Source organism: Hyperoodon ampullatus, assembly GCF_949752795.1.
Source record: "Hyperoodon ampullatus genome assembly, chromosome: 3".
Taxonomy (NCBI): domain Eukaryota; kingdom Metazoa; phylum Chordata; class Mammalia; order Artiodactyla; family Ziphiidae; genus Hyperoodon; species Hyperoodon ampullatus.
The window spans coordinates 91,998,039-92,003,092 of record NC_136916.1 but is presented as its reverse complement, the minus strand read 5'-3'; the positions used below and the strand labels follow the sequence as shown (position 1 = coordinate 92,003,092).

Below are 5,054 nucleotides of genomic sequence, written 5' to 3'. Positions count from 1 at the left end.
ATCTTTCTAGAGACTTGGCAGTTCTGAAGGGATTAAAGCAAGACTACTTCTGCAACTTCTACTTTCCTTATCACCTGAAATTTTCCCAGATGAAAATCTCCAATTATTGATTTCAAGGAATTACATGTACCAGTTAGGAAGTACAGTTTTATTTGCTTAAGCTTCTAAAGGGTAATGTACCATATAGGCAAATAAAAATGAACAGCCTTGTGATGCTTGGCCAATTAGGAGAGCAAATTGTAGTGTTTGGGAGGGGACTGTGCCTTTCAACTTTAAAACACAAACCTGATTGAAATACAGTGGCTTTATGGGGTGAACAAGGCAGTGGAAGGTACCATGCAGCAGGTTTGGGAGGGAGAAAGGCCAACAGCAATATTGAAACTTAAATTTCAAAAGATTTATTGATTTTATCTTTGATAGTATTCTTAGCATTTCCCACACATTTTATTTTGAAATTTTTCAAATATTCAGAGAAGTTGGAAAACTAGTACAAAAAATACTCACACTTTTTATCACTTAATATTTTGCCACATTTGTTGTATGTGTGAACTCTGAAAATAAGTTACAGACATCATAAAGCTATTCATGCCTAAGAGAAAGGACAGTCTAGCTGTTATATCATTATCATTCCTAAGAAGATTACCATTAATTCAATACTATCACCTAACATATAATCCACTTCCATTTCCTCTGACTGTAATGTCCTTTATAACTGTAGTTTTAAGTCCAGAATCCAATCCAAGTTTCACTTGTTGCATTTGGTTGTTAGGTTATTGTACTGAGTACTTGACAGATATGTGGTCATGGAAGTGACTCCCAAGGAGCTTGTATAGAACTCTCTCTGCAGAGTTTGATCTGGATAAGATTCTCTTGCAAGTGGACTTTGAAGTTTTAAAATCTGAGACATAATAAAGACATTTTCAAGTAATTTAAATATTTAAGAAGTTGTACAATTGTTAAGCATTCACTATGTGATAGGTGGTGTGCTGGCCTCAAGGATCTGACATAGGAAAGGTAGATACATCTGTGAACAAATCCAAGCAATACAGTGACAATAAGGCAAGGATAGAAACAAGCACATGGTACAAAGGAAGGTTCCAAAGAAGATGGGTCCCTGAAAGCCTAGTTTCTTCAAAAACCATTAATTAGGGTAAGATAGGGAGGGTGGGAGGGAGACACAAGAGGGAGGGGATATGGGGATATATTTATATGTATAGCTGATTCCCTTTGTTATAAAGCAGAAACTAACACAGCATTGTAAAGCAATTATACTCCAATAAAGATGTTAAAAAAACAGCCATTAATTAGAAGTCAGAAAGGCAATTGAAGTAGAGGCATGTATTTACCTAGCCATAGAGAGCTAAGACAACATCTCTTCAGAAACTTGGAGCAATTTAGTACATGAAATTTAATATTGGAGTGTAGAGTGGGATAGGTGAAATGCATAGGGGCTTTTATGCTATTATCCTGCAGGCACAAAGGAACCAGAATAGGATTTTAAGATGGGGAAGGAGATAATACAGTTTTCTCAAGGGAGTGTTGGCTATATCATCTAGAGGTGGGTGATGCTCACTGGAGGGCCATAACTAACCAAGGCAATGGCAGAGGGAATGGAAAAAGGAGGATGCATTTGAACGTGATTGAAGAGAAGACCTCAAGGCTTATTGGATGTGGCTGGGAGATGTCCAAAATGACTCCCAGATTTCTCACCCGAGTAGTTGGGTGCGCAGTGGTGCCAAGACAGAATACAGGAGGAAAATAAAATGGAATGTTCAAGGGAAGTGTAGATGAGGAATGAGTTGGGCTTTGGAACTGAACGTTGGAGAGCCCAGTAAGCTATCTAGGTAAATTAACTTCTCGAGAGCTGCCAAGAGGTGTAACTTGGAGACAGTTCAAGGGGTGGTAAAAGCCAGGGCGTGGGTAAAGCTGCCTACAGAGGCAGTTCTAAAGTGATATGAAGACTGAACAGAGAGGAATGTCATCATGAAGGATGTGGGCAGGGGAGAGGATTTGGTCCCTGATGGGGATTGAGAGAAATGGGGAAGGAGAACCAGGAGATGCATCATGGAGCCCAGAGAAGAAGGAAGGCTCTTCCATTGTTGGTTTCAGTTTGCAATTAAACCAAAGCCCAGAGTCCTTCAGTTTTATGGCCTTGAGCCTTAAGCAAACACCTATAATTCTCTCATATAAAAAGAAGATGTGAAGTAAGCTTTCTGAATAAAAAAGTTAAAGTCACACACCATATCACTTAAAAATGAGTGAGGTCTAATTAAATACTCATTCATCATCATTTTTAACTCTCTTGGGGAAATTCTCTCACATTTTAGTTGAGACTTTGTGGGAGAATGAAACTACAGGCTCCGAAATCAGACCACTTTGCCACTTTACTACCCATGTTGCTTTGTACCTCAGATTCCTGGTCTATGAAATTGGGTTAATCTATTACTTGCTTGGGTTAGTTGTGAAGATTATGTGAGATAATAAAAGTTTCTGATATGGTGTTTAACATGCACTAGTTGTTCAATAAGTATTCCCTTTTTGCTTTTTAAAAAATGATTATCACTATAAAAGAGAAAGCTCTGTGCACAGTGAACACCCAAGTATGCTTTATAGTTCCCTTGGCTTTGACTCTGTGCTAGAGCAAAGTCTGTTCTTTTCCTCTGCATTGAAAGTTGTATTCAGAGAGTCAGCCCATTATATTAATTGTGTTTAAGGGTATGAATGATCTAGCATATCCCTTCATAAATTTGCTTTGTCATGAACTATATTTGCATCTAACTGGAAAAAAAGAAGAGAAAGCTCTTAATGTGTATAAAATTATATTCTTCCATGAGTGAGAACATTGCCTGTTTGAGATTCACACATGCCTACTTCTGGTAACTGGTCCACCTTTGGTTCACAGCACCCCAGTTATAAACCTTTGCCAGAGCACGAGCACACCCGAAGATAAACACATCTCACCTTTACTCTCACCTACTCAGACACCGAGCTAGAAATAAGAACCCCTGCATATGTGCCCACCTAGATGGCCTCACATCTAGAAAAGACATAGTAGCAAAAATAATTATTTTTATGTGTATAATATAAAAATTTGTCCTTAGCAACCACTGTCTACATTTTAGTAATCACTATATTCCACAAGTACACTACACATATTCTTACATTCAAAGATGATGGTATGGAGCTTCCCTGGTGGCGCAGTGGTTAAGAATTGGTCTGCCAATTCCACTTTGAATTACAGAAGATACTATTTTTTATGCCAGGAAAACTTCTTTACTATTTTAATCCTAAAAATGAATAAATAAAAATTTTAAAATTCCTATTGCTCTCTTAGGTACATATACTCAACTTCACCCCCCTTCCTTATTCAAACCACATACCATCATTTTTTAAAATATACTTATTTGTTTATTTATAAATTTATTTATTTATTTAAAGTTTGAAAATGGCTGTTTTCAAACTTTAGCTGTGCGTCAGACTCTCCTGAAAGGCACGTTAAGATGTGGATTGCTGGGCCCCAAATGCAAAGATTCTGCTTTAGTAGTTCTGGGGTGGGATCTAAGTATTTGGGTTTCTAACGAGTTTCCAGGTGAATCTGATGCTTCTGGTCCGGGGACCAGAGTTCGGACTTATGATACATATATAATAAAATATTGCTTATTTGGAGAGTGGGCATACTATGTAAAAAACTAAACTCCACTTTTTAATATTTACATCAAGTAATATATGTGATTTTTCCTTTACTTGGTTGTGTGTAATCATGAAGTTGATACTGTTCCCTTGGTGTTTATGTTCTAAAGGTTATGTTGTTCAGGTTATGTTGCCTCGGGCAAGTTAACCTGATTATTTTATTTTATAATTCCTTTGCTTATCTGAATTCTCCTTACCAACATTAATGAGAAATGGATTCATATTGCAAGGCAAATGTGACCTATTGTTTGCTTGTTATTTTCTAGACAAGTTCATTGAGTCAACCACTGGACACTTCTCAAATTTTGTTTCAGATTATTTTTTGAAGTAGCACCATTTATTTTACTTTTATTTGACTCTTTTTTTTTTTTTTTAACTGAATTTATTCCCAGGCCATAGTTTTTGCTTCTTCAGTTTCTTCTGGGATATCCTTTTCTTCTATGCAACCTCCTCTTCCGGTTTAGGAACAATCTGCTCTTTTTCAGTAAGGATCATCTCAATGTGGCAGGGAGAGCTCATGTACTGGTTGATCCCACCATGAGCTCTCTAAGTCCTGCACTGCATCTTGGGAGCTGTGTTCACCTGGATGTATTCAATGACCAGAGGATCTACACCTAAGCCCTTCAGTTCAGCGTTACTCTCTGCATTTTTGAGCATGTGCAGTAGAAATTCAGCACTCTTTTGGAGCCATTGACCCTGCGTCCAGCCCCACTGTTTGGCCTGGGCACACCTACAAACTCCACCATTGTAACGACAGAATGGCACACGTTACTTCTGTAAAGTGATATCCTTCAGATACTTGGTGGATTTTTGGACCTGCATACCCTTAATGGCACGAAGATTTGAACCTCTTGATTTGCATGATTTTTGTGGGTTTTCTGGGTCAAGAGAAAAGCGAACCATTTTCAGAGGCCACCTTGGGCTGCTTACTGGGAAACTGCACCATTTATTATACTTTTTAAATTATTTTTTAAATTGAGGTATAATTTAGACAGAATAAAATGAACAGGTCTTAATGGTTCAGTTAGAGGAGTTTTGAAAATTATATGCACCCATGAAAGCATCATGCAAAACATGCTATTGAACATTCCTATCACCCGAGAAAGTTCTTGTGGCACAATTTACTTTTTAAATTAAAACCCACTAAATTGTAAGCTTTAAAAGGGTGAATTTTATGGTATGTGAATTACATCATCAAAAAAAATCTGCTCCACATTTACTTGCTTTCTCACCTCAAGAACTAACAGAGGTTTCCACCATATGTAGTAATCCGTCCCAGCCCCCACCCCCATATGTTACATTTTAATTGCTTTCTTTTTCGAAAACAGGAAATTGGAGGTTACTGAAGATTGTAAGAAGCACAT

At 37.5% G+C, this 5,054-nt stretch overlaps 1 pseudogene across 1 annotated transcript; it reads right to left on the bottom strand.

Annotated features, from left to right (window-relative positions):
* Positions 1-4,062: 4,062 nt before the first annotated feature.
* LOC307049569 (large ribosomal subunit protein uL22-like) lies at positions 4,063-4,593 on the bottom strand (annotated as a pseudogene). Its single transcript has one exon. The product of its transcript is annotated as a large ribosomal subunit protein uL22-like (transcript).
* Between the last annotated feature and the right edge of the window lie 461 nt (positions 4,594-5,054).